This window comes from Lissotriton vulgaris, chromosome 2_1 (genome assembly GCF_964263255.1).
Source record: "Lissotriton vulgaris chromosome 2_1, aLisVul1.2, whole genome shotgun sequence".
Classification (NCBI taxonomy): domain Eukaryota; kingdom Metazoa; phylum Chordata; class Amphibia; order Caudata; family Salamandridae; genus Lissotriton; species Lissotriton vulgaris.
The window spans coordinates 176644221-176660870 of NC_141687.1; the positions used below are offsets into that span (position 1 = coordinate 176644221).

The window sequence follows — 16650 nt, forward strand, 5'->3', positions numbered from 1 at the left end:
TAAAAAGTAGATTGGCATCAAAAATCTAGAAAGGAAAAATAGCACTGCACTACACATAGATCCTCACTAAAGTGCTCCGACGTATCTTCGCAAATCGCAGCACACCTCAACTCGCAGCCGGTTGGGATGGCCCCTATGATGAAGCATGTCACCGTGGGGAAACCCTGGTGAGTGAGAGGACTCAAGAAAGGACATTTTTCCTTTCTAGATTACATCAAACATTTTTGATGCCAATCTACTTTTTAGAGCTAGGTTCTTTATCCGTGATTCCACATTTTTTGTGTGTAATATATAAATATATATATATATATATATTGCGCTCAGATTCTTTCGTGATGTCAAAGAATTATCCACACTCACGGGGTTGCTCTTTCCAAGGTTGGTTTTATTTTAACAGACAAGACAAACGCCCTCGCGTTTCGGCACACAGCCTTTTTTTTTTTCAATCTGGTCAACTCGGGCTTCATCAGCTCTGCAGATAGTTCCTGCAGGACAAGTCACTCCTTCACTCCTCTAGGTAGGCAGGCTACAGGGTCTAGGCAGACCTAAATTACAGTGCACAGTCTTAAGGTGATGTTCCTTTAACAGTGGTAATCAGCCCGCCTAGTTCTCCAAGGTATAGTCCTGTTGCTGATCAGTTAAGAAGCTTGGAACTGAAACTAAGTGGAAACCTTTGGGTCCCACTTGTATACACAATTTCTAAACAGGGAATGTGTGTCCTTGGTTTAAAGCCAAGAAACCAGTTTGAAGTGGTTGCTGTTCACATTTAATTTTCTTACTGCATCAGGGCACAGTCTGATGTAAGTAGGTGGCTCTCCCAGTAGGTAGTAACGAGGCTCATTCGGGCAGGGCTGGACTGGTTGTAGCGGGCACTGGGCATTTCCCAGGTGGGCCGCCAGGGTGGAGGCCGGTTTTGGGCCCCTGGGGGGCCGTTTATGTTACAGGGCTGTTTCTGCAGAATAGATGCAATATGGGTACCTGTAACAAAATCGGCCAAAACTGGCCCTGGCAAACAGCTTAGCCACACCCCCAAAATCCCGGGGGGCTGGCCGAGCACTTTGCTAGGGCCGGTTTTGGTTCCGAGTCCGGCCCTGGACTCCGGTAACCATAAATGACCATAATAAGTGTGAAGCTATGCACCTGGCTGTTATTAGCTTTCCAGGATGGACCACTTAAGGAGAAGACAAAATAACCAGGCTCCAGGAGTGGCTGGTATCAGGACAGAGTGGTGGCGGTCGGGGAACAAACAATGAAAATACAAATGAAACCACAGAAAAGAATGTACATGTACTGCATATCCGCTCTTCTGCTTTTCTCTGGCTCCACTGCAGTACAGGCTGCCAGACTCTCCTATGGCCAATCCAGACACTGCTCTCATGATGCTGGCAGCATGAAAGCAGCATCAGAACTGGCCTGAACACCCTGGATTTGCACTCCCAGAGAGACTATGAGCCTGTGCCTGCTGTCTGCAACGCACCTGGGGTTGGAGATATTTCAGTGTGCATGCCGGTATGGGCATCCTAAGACGGCCGGTCAAACCGACATGAACATTGGTGGCAGTACGAACCACTCCCCCTCTGTGACTGTGATCACATGATCCCTCCCCTAAGACTCGACCCTTAGAAGTTGAATAATATAATGATAATAAACCTATTTTATTATTGTTTTATTTTTCAAGTTTTTAGGCTACTGACTTGGGGGGCGGCATTCTTCCGCCATAGCTGAGGAGCCGCCGCTGCCAGGACCTATCCAGAAATGTCTCTCCTTCAACAACTGAATCTGCTGATTCACTCATATTCCCCCCAACATTAACCAAAAGGCAGTGCTCAGGAGAGACTAATAGGGGATACCCTGCAAAAAAGGTTACCATAGAATTCCTAAAGGCAGCCATTTCTCCATCTCTTCACACTTCAGTGTCTAGGGTTACACCCTCCAGCCCAGGAATGCAGGTAATACTCTTCCAATGTCTCTTGTGGTTGGACCCCAACCTTCATTTTGTGCCATGTAAAATGAGGGCCAAACCGAAATTTATATCATTGACTTCAGCATTCACACACTTGTAACATTGAGACCTGCACATCCACTCATGTGTGAAATACACGCAGGATTGCCTGCGCATTGTCTGGGCATGAGGTGTAAGTGGAAATTTAGAGGAGTGCGTGTAAGCATTTCTGTCTTGCTTTAAAAAGGTAAAAACGCCTGTCCAATACTACGGATTCAGAAATGGTATGATGCCACTATTGCACATAGTACATGAACCTGTACAGGGCACTGCTGCCTTTTGGCTAGGTTTACGCTGTAGAGATCCCATATACATAATATATACATACATATACTCGTTTTTACAGACTGGATTGTCGAATATACTGGAGTACACTTTTGACACCTCTCCTGGCCATACAGCCAGCCCTGAGTCTCGTGGTCAATTTCTGGCCTAAGCCTCAGCATGTAGGTAGGATTCATGTGCACTGGGGGCATACGAAAATCTGGATACCAGTTGCACATGCAGTAACGTTAATTTAGGCAGGGGTGCTTGTCAATGTAGCATGCATGATTCACGTCCCAACATATTCACTGTTGAATCCATTTCGTTGAAGAAAAATGCTTTTCTTGATTCTGAGGCCCTCCTTCACTGATCTGTGTGAGTCCGCCCCTCTCTGGCTCTCCCCAGGGTATCTGTCAGTGCTTCCAGGAGCTTTAAATCATTCTGTGTGTTTGGTCTTCTCATCCCCGCTGCAGGAGGACACTGATCCTCTTTCTGTTTATTCTCCACCGATTCATCACGGGCCAGTGACAATATCTCCTTTTTCTCAGAAGTTTGGAAATGGCTGGCAGACTGCTGTTTACGGCTGAGCACCGAAGACAGAGGTGCTGCTGACACGCGCAGAGAACAGATTATCCAGGCCTACAAATATGCGTCAGGGCTTCATGAAAAAATTAATCATAAGCAGCCACTCAGGCCAAATTCTTAGCTCCAGTGAAGCATTTCGAAGTTTCTTGCTGGCCAGCTTCTGGCAGTAAATCTTAGAACAGACATGAAAAGCCAAGTGCGTGCTGTCTCACAGGTGGTTAAACGACAGGCAAGTGCTTCTTTTAAGCTTGATGGGGAGGGATAGAGTCAGTTGCAATCTTCAGCCCCACAACTCTTTCACAGACTATGTTCTGTCGTCCATTTCTTTTATTTATTTGTTGACCAAGCCACTTCTCATTAAAACTGTCTTCTTATTCCAGCAACATGTGTTTATCATATGCTGTCCATCCATAGACCTGTTTCTTTAGGTTAACTCAACTCTGCCCATGTACAGGGAGGTAACTGCCCGTACTGCCTTTATGCAGGAATAGTAGATGACGTACCTTAATGGCTACAGTGAGTTAAACGCTCCCTGTTGGTGGCAGGTAACACCAGCCTGGGCTTCCATCCTACCTAAGCTGGTAAATTTAATGTGTACCAATTCAGAAAGTGGACAGACTCTTTCAGATCTCTTTGGAATGCAGTCAGGGTTTCTATTGGAAGTCAAATGCTGCTCCTAAGGGAGCCATTGGCCTTAGCTTGTATATCAAACCCTCCACATCCTCCAACTTTGCGTTTTTGTTATTTTACCAGGTTCTTGAAGACGCAGAGGAACCTCGCTTCTCACGGTATGTTGGAGCAACCACCACTGGTGCTCTTCCTAGATGACATTATGCCATTAGTGACTAAAACCTCAAGACACGACAAACTATCACACCCACATGATGAAATATTGCTGAGGGGAACAGGGAAATTGGTGCTGACATGAAGCCCTACATCCTCTGCCACGACTATGCCAAAGTATGATTCTTTTGCCAAACTGGTGAATCAGAGAACTCTAAGTTGTATACTTTTTCTCCAATATGAAAATCCTTTCCAGGTCCAAGCCCAAAAAAAACATGCTGGTACATTGCTGAAGGAATTAAGGGACTGTTGAAGTCTAACGCCATCTCCTTACTCGTGAAGGAGTGGAGCCACTCGTGCCAGGCACCTCTCTTTATGTAGAATGCCATCGTTGGCGACAGCTGTCAGCAAAGACTGAGGGGTAACACTGCAGTCTGACGGCCGTGACTGATGATGCTGAACTGTAAACTGGGGGAAACACTGATTTCTGTGATCAGAATGTGGAGAGGCTCATCTTATCGGCGGTGACAATATCACATAGAAAGATAACTGCAGAAACCGCCGGGGTGATAAGATAAGGATACAAAGGCATACCTGCAGATAGGGACAAAGTGATTAGATGATCACACCCAGCTATTTCTTTAGTCAGGGAGTGACATGATGGGGCTACTGAGTGACAGCTGCAGGGAGCAGCAGATCACGTACACGAGGATACAGGTGGATAGCTGCAGAGATAACCGTGATAAGGTGAGGATACAAAGGAATGAATACCTGCAGAGTTGGACAGAGTGATTATATGATCACACCCAGACATTTCTTCAGTCAGAGAATGACATGATGGGCCTACTGAGGGACAGCTGCAGATCAAGCACGTGCTGATACAGGTGGCTAGCGGCAGAGAAAGCCAGGGCAGTAAATGGAGAATACAAAAGCATACCGCAGAGGGGGACAGAGTCATTAGATTATCACACCCCGAGATTTCTGCAGCTAGGGGCTCTCTCTGTAGCTATCTACCTGTATAATCATGTACTTGATCACCTGCTCTTTGCAGTTGTCCCTCGGTAACCTCATCGTGTGACTCTCTGACTGCATAAATCTCTAAATACTGTATCCTCACTCTCTCGAATCACGCCACTCACTGAAACTATTCAATTAGGTCAGGCCCATCTAATACAACGACCTCCTATGATGCTTTTGTATGCACTTTGCTAAATGCCGGATCACTAATAAAGGATAAAATTGAATTTGCTGAGTTCATGGATGCCCATAAGTCAGACATCATGTTTGTTGCAGAAACATCTGGCTGACATGCGTCTGGCTATTCCTGTCAGGATTTTCCAACTTTAGATCAGACAGAAATGCTAATAGGGGTGGTGGCCTGGCAATCTCATATTGCGACCAACTTTCTGCATCCTTCTCAACAGCACCCACTTACTGTGATTGCAAAGCACTCTTGTTTCAAATAGAATTAACAAAAAACTTCACATATAAAGGCCTACTGCTTCATCGTGCACCCAGCTCAAGGTCCCCGGTAGCTTGTTTCCTTTCTGGTGAAGAATTGGCTTGGTAGTTTAGTCTGCCCTGTTCCCATGATGCACTGGGCCAGGGACAGACTGATTTGCATATCGCCAGGTTCTGAGCTGGGATGGGGCAGTGAGATAAATAACGGTGATGGATCAAGCCCTGATCTTTGGACTGGGTAAGAGTGGTCTGTTTAACTCAGACACTCTGTTCATCACCACCCCCTTTTTGTAAATCGTTTTTGGCCACTATAGGTGTGGCAGGGTATACTCAGACATGAGTCCCTTTCTCACTGCTCCATCAGGATTCAAGCAAGCCGGGCCGAAGAAGGCTGAAATGCCAGAAACCGGTCCCCGGTAGCTTGTTTCCTTTCTGGTGAAGAATTGGCTTGGTAGTTTAGTCTGCCCTGTTCCCATGATGCACTGGGCCAGGGACAGACTGATTTGCATATAGCCAGGTTCTGAGCTGGGATGGGGCAGTGAGATAAATAACGGTGATGGATCAATCCCTGATCTTTGGACTGGGTAAGAGTGGTCTGTTTAACTCAGACACTCTGTTCATCACCACCCCCTTTTTGTAAATCGTTTTTGGCCACTATAGGTGTGGCAGGGTATACTCAGACATGAGTCCCTTTCTCACTGCTCCATCAGGATTCAAGCAAGCCGGCCGAAGAAGGCTGAAATGCCAGAAACCGGTCCCCGGTAGCTTGTTTCCTTTCTGGTGAAGAATTGGCTTGGTAGTTTAGTCTGCCCTGTTCCCATGATGCACTGGGCCAGGGACAGACTGATTTGCATATAGCCAGGTTCTGAGCTGGGATGGGGCAGTGAGATAAATAACGGTGATGGATCAAGCCCTGATCTTTGGACTGGGTAAGAGTGGTCTGTTTAACTCAGACACTCTGTTCATCACCACCCCCTTTTTGTAAATCAAGGTCTAACTTTGAGCAGGCCCTTAGTCCACTGCTTGAATCAAGACTAATTTCTTCAAACTTTACAGTTCAAGTAGACTTTCATTTTTTTCTTAGAAATACTGTTGATAAAGATACATATCTTTCAGTTGATAGCGTGGCAGCCTAGGTCTTCTCGAGCTCGTAAACATACACACCCATGCTGCAGGCCCTAAGTTAGATGGCATTTTTTCTGACAACCCTTCCTTCATTTCCCTGTCTCACTACCATTAACATGGTCTGACCATAGAACAGTTATGTTTGACATCAAGATACTTTGCTCACAATTGAGAGGCGGGACTACCCCCACAGCTAGTAAAGGTCGAGCTTTGCATAGAATTAATGCTTTAGAACTCAACACTTTGTCCATTGCCAAGCCCACCATTGTCAAGGATCTTGAATCGACCATTTTGACCTACTCCTCATGTGTAGGCTGGGATATGGACTCATTTTCCCCCTAAAAATGCAACACTAACCGAAGAAGTACACCGCTAGAACCTTGGTTTTTGGATAAACTCCGAGCACAGGAACAGGAGACAAGAACAAAAGTGGAGAAACAATTATGATCCATCAGAAAGAGATACTCACAAACAGTTGATTGCCGATTCTAGCACTCATTTTTAGAGGAAAAAACCTAATACTTTATCAATAAAATACAATAGTCAAAAATATCTTCTAAAGAGTTGTTCAGCACAGTAAAATAGCTTGCCAACTTGCTCGAGAAAAGTAATAACACCTGTAACCTAGTCTTCTGTAATACTCTGGCTGGTTTCTTCCAGGCTAAAGTGAAGGATGTTTTTAATACTTTTGCAGCAAACAAACATCTAGCTCTGGAGTTTCAGGATAAGAAGGGTTTGCCCTCCAGCTCAGAAACACTAAATACCTTCTCCCCTCAGAGTATTGCGCAAGTACTAAGCCTAACCAGATCTATTAAGTCAGGCTCTCCTCTGGACCGTGTCCTTCAAAGATTATACATCTTGCCCGTGATATTATAAGTAGTCATCTTGTTGGAATCTTCATTTTTCCTGTAGGATGGAAAAGAGCTGCTATTCTTCCGCTCTTAAAAACAACCAGCCTGAATCCACAAGATCCTAGCAGTTTTAGACCAATCTTCTGTCTGCCTTTTCCATCTAAAATGATGGAAAAGGCAATACATCTTAAACTAACCTCATTCATAGATGCTAAAAATCTTTTGGACTTCACACAGTTAGGATTCAGAGGTGCGGATAGCGCAGAATTGGCACTAATTTTCACCTCAGACAAACTTAGGGTCACACTTGACAAGTGAGGTACAGCTGTTCTTATCCTGTTAGATCTCTCAGCAGCGTTGGATACGGTCAATCCCAACCTATTGATTGACCATCTTTTCAAGCTAGGTCACATGCACTGGGCTCACTGCCAACTCCAGTGAATATAGTCAGAAATCTAGGGATATTATTTGACAACAAGTTTTCTTCACTCTGAAGATCCTTTGGAAAGTATGTCATTTTGTTCCTGGGGACATTCAGAAAAGCACAGTGACGGCACTTGCCATATCCAGATTGGATAACTGCAATGCTCTTTTTCTGAAGGCACACCATAAACTCCTCTGCAAACTACAGATACTGGAGACTGCACAGGATACTGGTGATCACTAAGCACAATTCTGTTTCTCAGGCGTTAGTTAGGCTTCACAGGCTGCCTATAAAAAAGCAGATAGAATAGAACTGCTTTAAACTCTGCACAACTCTGGCCCGACTATCTGAGACATACATTTGTCTGGTACACTCTTTCCAGAATGCTTCGCTCCTCTACAGGCAAATTTATGGTTGTTCCCAAGTTTAAATGAGCCTTCTGTGAAGGTAGAAGCTACATAATGGGCACTGCCACACTGTGGAACTCCCCCCCCCCGTGGGAGCTGAAGGGGAGCCCTAACCTCCTGTCCGTCTAAAAATCCTTAAAAACCTGTTTGTTTATTCACGAACCCGTTTTTACCGCTTCAGACAGAAGCAGCGCCAAGACATCTCCGGGCATTCGAGCGCTTTACAAATTTAAAATTAAATCAAATCATGATCACACGCATAGATTTCTGCAGTCAGGGTGTGACATGATGGGGTTACAGAGGGATCGCTGCAGATCAGAAAGAATATGATGGATGTGGATAGTGGAGAAGAGGAACATGCCCTTAAGTGAAAAGGCAGTGCAGTAGTATGAGCATATACATGGGCAGTTCTAGAAGATAGCACAGTATCAGAGAAACAGTATTGAAGGAGCATAAAGGAATATCTGCAATGAGATGAAGAGACAGATGTCGAAGAGAATGCCGTTAATACTTTGGAAAGAGAATGCAGGTGAGGATTGAAGGGTGGATACGTGGGATATGAACAGTGGTGGCTGCCTTGGAACGGGGTGGTAGGGCAGGCGGGAGGGGATGGATCAGGGAAAAATTATAATAATAAATTAATAATCTCCCTTTTCCTTCGCCGTCGTGCCGCCGCCGCCGCCGCCTCTCCTCCGTCCTCTATGGGTCTGCTACAGCACCGCAAGCACTCAGGTTTCATGGCTCTCACAGCCACTCACAATGCTGCAGAAGCAGCATCCTGATTGGTCTGAGTGCCCTGTTTGGACGCTCAAGCCGTGCCAGGGGAGGTGGTGCCGGTTCTCCACGGGGCTGTGCAACACAGCGCAATGGGGAACATGCCAAGTGCGCATGATGGTTTGGCCAGCCCCAGAGGATCACGCAGCCCAGCCCCGCCCCCACCGTGCTCTGAGTGCCGCAAAGAATAATAAAATGATAATAACGTCGTTATCATCATTTTATTTTTCTTCTTAGCGGAGTAGCCGCCACTGGCAGGATTAGGATTCAATTTCAGGAATATACGTATTTGGATAAAAAGCCACGAAGAAAACTAAGGACTATTATTTTATGGCGCCTTTTCTCTTACGCAGCAGGCAGGCGCGGTTCGTCCATTGGAGCGTGGGGGCGTAGCACCCCTGCCCGACGCCGCCCGCAGCTCCCTCATGACAATCATGTCAATGAATCAACATGACGTCAGACCGCCGGGCGGGCGTCATGTTGATTCATTGACATGATTGTACAGACGGCAACACAACTACGCATGCGTGGGGACGGAGGGTGAATTTTTACCCGTGCCCACGCATGCGCACTTGTGTTTTGGCGGCGTTGCGCATGCCCATCAGGAGCCCTAATGGACGTGCTGCGGGTGAGAGGGTACCTGTGCCCCTGCCACCAGGATTGGCCAGGGGCGCTGTGAGCCTGTGACGTGTGCGGGACCGGCAGCAAGGTAAGAGTGTGTGTTTTTCGGCGTTCCAGTAAACTAGCTTGCACAAATGACATGAGATAGTTTAGTGTGTTAAAGCATATGCTGCAGAAATGTGTGCGTCTATTCCAGGTCACCCGTTTATTTCACGGCATGGGGTTTTGGAAATGTAAAAATTCTCAGAATTTCTTTTTTGTTAGTTGCAACAACAGCCTTCAACAGATTTCATTTTATAAACATTTTCCAGAAAATGAGTTAACAACTGTCACCACAAATATAATGTACTCTTTGAACTAAGGTTATAACATTTCAAAATGTTAACAAACGGTAGAGGCGGAATAGCATGATATATGCATTTATTATTGCATGCATGTTGGTGTATGTTTGTATGTGAATTTGTATAGTACATACCTAGGGCTTACAGGATGGCAAATACATGGGCGGTAGAAGGTTTCCAGCATAAAAAGGTAGGGGTGATGTAATATGTAAACTGGCACATCCTTCAACATCGATCCTAAAGGCTTGTTAGAGTCCATAATTTATTTTTATATGGTCATAAAAATACATGAATGATGGATGGATGCAGGGTGGGTGCATTAATGATTGTTCGGTGGATGGATGGGTGGATGTATGGATGGATGAATGAATGTTGTATGGATGGATGCATGGATGCATGCATGATGGGTGGATGCATGATGGATGGATGGGTGGATTGATGGATGGGTGGGTGCATGAATGAATGATGTATGGATGCAGGATGGGTGGGTGGATAGATGGGTGGATGCATGAATGATGTATGGATGGATGCATGCATGATGGGTGGATGCATGATGGATGGATGGGTGGATGGATGGATGGGTGGTTGCATGAATGATGTATGGATGGATGCATGCATGATGGGTGGATGCATGGTGGATGGATGGGTGGATGCATGAATGAATGATGTATGGTTGCAGGGTGGGTGGGTGGATGAATGGGTGGATGCATGAATGATGTATGGATGGATGCATGCATGATGGGTGGGTGCATGATGGATGGATGGGTGGATAGGTGGGTGCATGAATGATGGATGGATGGGTGGATGGATGGGTGAATGATGTATGGATGGATGCTTGAATGATGGGCGGATGCATGATGGATGGGTGGATGTATGGATGGGTGGGTGCATGAATGAATGATGTATGGATGCAGGAGGGTTGGGTGGATGGATGGGTGGATGCATGAATGATGTATGGATGGATGCATGCATGATGGGTGGATGCATGATGGATGGATGGGTGGATGCCTGAATGAATGATGTATGGATGCAGGGTGGGTGGGTGGATGGATGGGTGCATGAATGATGTATGGATGCATGGATGGATGCATGGATGCATGCATGATGGGTGGATGCATGATGGATGGATGGGTGGATGGGTGGGTGCATGAATGATGGATGGATGGGTGGATGGATGGATGGATGCATGAATGATGTATGGATGGATGCTTGCATGATGGGTGGATGCATGATGGATGGGTGGATGGATGGATGGGTGGGTGCATGAATGAATGATGTATGGATGCAGGATGGGTGGGTGGATGGATGGGTGGATGCATGAATGATGTATGGATGGATGCATGCATGATGGGTGGATGCATGATGGATGGATGGGTGGATGGATGGATGGATGGATGGATGGATGGATGGATGGATGGATGGATGGATGGATGGGTGGGTGCATGAATGAATGATGGATGGATGCAGGATGGTTGGGTGGATGGATGGGTGGATGCATGAATGATGTATGGATGCATGCATGCATGATGGGCGGATGCCTGATGGATGGATGGGTGGATGCATGAATGAATGATGTATGCAGGGTGGGTGGGTGCATGGATGGGTGGATGCATGGATGCATACATGATGGGTGGATGCATGATGGATGGATGGGTGGATGGGTGGGTGCATGAATGAATGATGTATGGATGCAGGATGGGTAGGGGGATGTATGAATGATGTATAGATGCATGCATGCATGATGGGTGGATGCATGATGGATGGATGGGTGGATGCATGAATGAATGATGTATGGATGCAGGGTGGGTAGGTGGATAGATGGGTGGATGCATGAATGATGTATGGATGGATGCAAGGTGGTTCGGGCTCGCTCGCTGCGCTCGATCGCTGCGGTGCAATATGCAAATTAGTTTACGCCTCACCACTTTCAAATGTCACCAGCCGCCCCTGGCAGCAGGTGCACTGCAAGAGATGCAGTTCGTCGCCTCTGCCTACTAGAAGTGTGCTCGGATTCATGTTCTTAGAAGGCAGCTCTGGCCTGGCCAGGGTTTGACCCCGTGACCTGCGTGTACTGGCGGCGTGTGACTTTTGCGCTCTGCAAGAGGAGTGATGGAAGTGAAAGGGAGGGGCGGGCCGAGTGAATTCCTCTGGCAGGAGAGGGCGTGTTTACAGGCTCGCGCTCTCCACATTCCTCTTGAACTGAGATCAACTGTTATGGAATTCGTAATCAGTTCCAACGCTGGGACCTTTTAAGGGGGACGTTCTATTCCAAATTGAATCCAGACCCTCGTTTTCGAAGCTTATTGATGTTTTTACTGGGTCTGTTCTGCGCGTGTGATGCCCTCCAGCTGCAGGGCTCATGTTGTACAGATAGTAAAGGTACTGGGCATGTCACGGGCCTTCAGTAAAATATGCACCGCCTAAGCTGCCAGCCTTAAGCCTAAAACTGCCAATCACGAGGGTGCACGGACAGAGCCTGTGCTATCGAGTACCCTGACTAAGGTCCTATGGTGCCCAATGAGTGAGCAGGGGGGTGTATATGTACTGCCGTGTTTGGCGTTACTGCTTCTACATGCATGACCTTTATCACGACTGCGCTGCATGTATTCCTAAAGTCCAGTTTAGCTCGGCATTTCTTTCCATGTGCGTTGATACCCCTGTAATCCCCTAAAGTGTGCAGGTTCTGACTAGGCAGCTCTACTTGTGAGGTGCAGGCTGTAACAAATGTAATTGGGCAACACTGATTGAAACAAAACTGCTAGTTGCACCTGTTCTTGGATTATACATCTGTCCATTCTTCGCTTCATTTTACCGTTCTTACTGCGCTTGTCCTTCTATTACAGTTCTCACTGCACCTGATAGTGTATTTCTCCTATTGGTGCGTTTGGCCTTGCATTACAGCTCTTGGTGTGCTTGGACCTGTATTACCACTCATGCTGCACTGAATATTGTAATAAACTTCATTCCGCACGCCTGGGCTTGTATTTCAATTCTCAGTGCTCTCGGCCTTAAGTTACTACTTTCAGTGTGCTTTGGCTCGCATTACCGTTCTCCGTGCACTTGGCCTTGTATTACTGTTATCAGTATGACTGAACTTGCATTACAGATCTGTGATCTTTGTCTTGTGTCGCACACCTACATGCGCGTAGGCACCTATGACAGCTCTCACTGCGCTTTTATTTATTTATGTATTTATTTGAAAGTTTTGTATAGCGCAAATATGACCCAAGCGGGTATCAGAGCGCTTTACATACGGGTTGTGAAAGACATAGGTAGATAGCTGTGGGAGAAAAGTAGGAAAATATACATCAGGAACGCAATGACATATTAGCGGGCGACGCTGAGGCCGAAGAAAATGCCAGGTAGCAGATTAATCGGCTAAGCAAGATAGGAGACAAAAGGAGAAAAGCTTCTAGTTCAGCGCAGTGTTTATCAGTAGGGCTTTCACTTCCCTTATGAAGGCAAATGTTGAAGGAGTCAGTCTTGTTTCCACAGGTACGACGTTCTATATTCCCGGGGCAATACCAGAGAATGTACGATTGTAGGTTTTCATTATTTTTAATTTCTTCGGCTTGAGCAGCAATGTACTGGAGCTCCTAGAGGGCCCGGAGCCACCCGATAGTTAAAGCTAATTTGGCAGGTAAAGAGGAATGTTGAAGTGTGGTGCTCTATGAGTCATACATGCAATTTTAGCTGGATCCTTGACTCAAATGGAGGCCAGTTGAGCGATTTCTAGTCTAGAGAGATGTGGTTGGTTTTCTTTGAACCTTTGATAAGTCTAGTCGCAGCATTCAGAGATGCTCTGAGGGGGCTAAACTGATTTTCGGAACCTGCATAGAGTAGCACTGCCGTATTCTAGTCTTGAGATGACTAGTGCTTGCACAGCAGATTTGATGTCATCTTGGGGAAGGTAGGGTTTGAGTTTTCTTAGGATGCTTAGTTGGTAGTTCGCTCCTTTGGTAGAGGATCTGATGTGATCTTGCATGTTTAGGTTCTCATCTAGCACAATTCCTAGTGATTTCGTGGAATAAGTGATGTGTGCTGTGCAGTTGAACGCTGAGAGTTTTTATTTACATATTTCTCAACAATGGGGGTTTGCCTAGTGGGTGAAATGAGGAAGAATTCCGTTTTAAGGGCGTTTAGTTTGAAGTGGTTGGAGGTTATCCTTACACTCTTAGAAGCCACAGATGGAAAAACACCAGGCCACCCTCCTCTCACAAATTATTCAAACAACAAAAGACCTGGTTGGTAGAGAGTACCTTCAAATACAACCCTTTTCGGGGAACTGCACATAGCACAGTAATATCAATTTAAACCGGCTATTTTGTCCAACGTCCAATTTCACGCAGTCCCAATCTCTCTCTTTATTATTATCCTGAGCAAAAGGTTTAACAGAACCACATTGCTGTAAAAAATGCCAAACCACACAAATCCTTTCTCACTCCAAGAAAATAAAGGAATAACACCAAGGAAAATAAGTGAGAAAGTGAGAGGGCACCTCACGTACGCAACACCAGGGAGGCTACCAGCCGATTCTCGCCAGCATGCCCACATTTATCATCATTGGTTACCCACTCACAAAAGAAAAAGTATATTGTGTTAAAGGAGAGAAACAGAAAAAAGCGAACGAAGCACCAACATAACCCTGTGATCGACACAGAATAGACTTGTTCAATGTCAATTAAAATCAAGAAAACCACTCACTCGTAGTATACCCTCTTTATTCTGGAATGTGAGCTTTACTTAAATTAAAAGCACAGCATGTTGCTAACCTTTTCCAGTGGTTGGAGGTTAGCCAATTTAGGGTTTTGTGCAGGGTTCAGTTGAGTGACTTGATATCTTCAGGGCAAGAGATTGTCATGTTTGACAGTGTCAAATGCAGATGAGAGATCGAGTAGTATTAGTAGGCAAGATTCATTCTGGTCAAGCAGAGTGAGTGCGTCATGCACTATATGAGTGATGGCCGTTTCAGTGCTGTGGCGGGGACGGAAGCCCAATTGGAATTGGTAAAGAAGTTGGAATTGCTCAATGTGTTTGCGTAGTTGTTCATGTACACATTTCTCAAGGAGTTTTGCGATGGTTGGGATGTTTGTGATTGGACAATAGTTATTCAGGTCTTCAGGGTCCTCTGTGGGTTTTTTGAGAATAGGGAGAACTAGGCCTGCCTTTAGGCAGTAAGGGATCTCACCTTGTAGAAGAGAAGCATTGATGATCTTAAACCAGAGCAGGACTAGTGATCCTATCATTTTTTTAAAGAAGTTGGGGGGGAGAGTATAATTGAAGTGATTTGAATCTTTCAGGGTTGAGAGAATTCTGAAGATGGCACTGTCGTTGAGGGGTGTGAATTGACTCTAAGAGGTGTTGTTTTTAGGGGAGAGACAAGGCGGTGTAAGAAGGAGCGAGGGTAAGGAGGAGTCAGGAGAGGGTGAGAGATCGATTAGTGCAGACTTTAGATCTGATTTGATCTTACTCGCCTTTTCAAGGAAGATGGCATCAACGGCATCACAGTTTGGCTGAGGGCAGGAGATGAGAGAAGATTGGATAGGAGTATTCTTGGCTTGTAACCTAATCAACTCAAACAGCCTTTTTCCGATGATATTTGGCTTTGTCAAGTTGGGATTTGAAGAAGGTTGCTTTCGCCATTCTGATGAGTTTGTGGTATCTACTCCTTTTTAGTCTTAGAATTTTTAAAAGACCAGTGGATGGAACAGATCTCCAAGAGCATTCTACTAATCTCAGGCTGCGACTGTCAGCATTTAGTCTGTTATTGAATCATGGTTTGGAATCTTTGATGGATTTTCTTTTTAGTTGAAGGGGGCAGTTGCATTCAGGACAGACAAGACAACATTGAGTTGTTATAGTGCTTAGTGAGGGCGTGAACGTCAGCCATGTTTGCAGGCGGCGGAAGGGAGATATTGCCGCGAGATATGAGCTCATTAACATTTGTATTTTGGAGCGTTTGTATTTTGGAGCGCTTGGCTTTGTGTTACCCTTTATCACTCCTTCAGGTGTGCTTGTTCTTTGATTATACCTCTCACCATGCAGTGTGCTTGTTCTTTGATTATAACTCTGACCATGCAGTGTGCTTGTTCTTTGGTTGTACCTCTAACCATGCAGTGTGCTTGTTCTTTGATTATACCTCTAACCATGCAGTGTGATTGTTCTTTGATTTTACCTCTGACCATGCAGGGTGCTTGTTCTTTGATTGTACCTCTGACCATGCAGTGTGCTTGTTCTTTGATTGTACCTCTGACCATGCAGTGTGCTTGTTCTTTGATTATAACTCTGACCATGCAGTGTGCTTGTTCTTTGGTTGTACCTATAACCATGCAGTGTGCTTGTTCTTTGATTATACCTCTAACCATGCAGTGTGATTGTTCTTTGATTGTACCTCTGACCATGCAGTGTGATTGTTCTCTGATTTTACCTATGACCATGCAGGGTGCTTGTTCTTTGATTGTACCTCTGACCATGCAGTGTGCTTGTTCTTTGATTGTACCTCTGACCATGCAGTGTGCTTGTTTTTTGATTATACCTCTGACCATGAAGTGTGCTTTTTCTTTGATTATACCTCTGACCATGCAGTGTGTTTGTTCTTTGATTGTACCTCTGACCATGCAGTGTGCTTGTTCTTTGATTGTACCTCTGACCATGCAGTGTGCTTTTTCTTTGATTTTACCTCTAACCATGCAGTGTGCTTGTTCCTTGATTGTACCTCAGACCATGCAGTGTGCTTGTTCCTTGCTTGTACCTCTGACCATGCAGTGTGCTTGTTCTTTGATTGTACCTCTGACCATGCAGTGTGCTTATTCCTTGATTGTACCTCTGACCATGCAGTGTGCTTGTTCCTTGCTTGTACCTCTGACCATGCAGTGTGCTTGTTCTTTGATTGTACCTCTGACCATGCGGTGTGCTTGTTCTTTGATTGTACCTCTGACCATGCAGCGTGCTTGTTCTTTGATTTTACCTCTGACCATGCAGTGTGCTTGTTCCTTGATTGTACCTCTGGCCA

At 45.6% G+C, this 16650-nt stretch overlaps 1 protein-coding gene across 21 annotated transcripts in view; it reads left to right on the forward strand.

The window, feature by feature from the left end:
* Nucleotides 1-16650, forward strand: part of LOC147729783 (uncharacterized) — a 373027-nt gene that overhangs the window by 117963 nt on the left and 238414 nt on the right. The gene's annotated exons all lie outside the window — the stretch shown is intronic.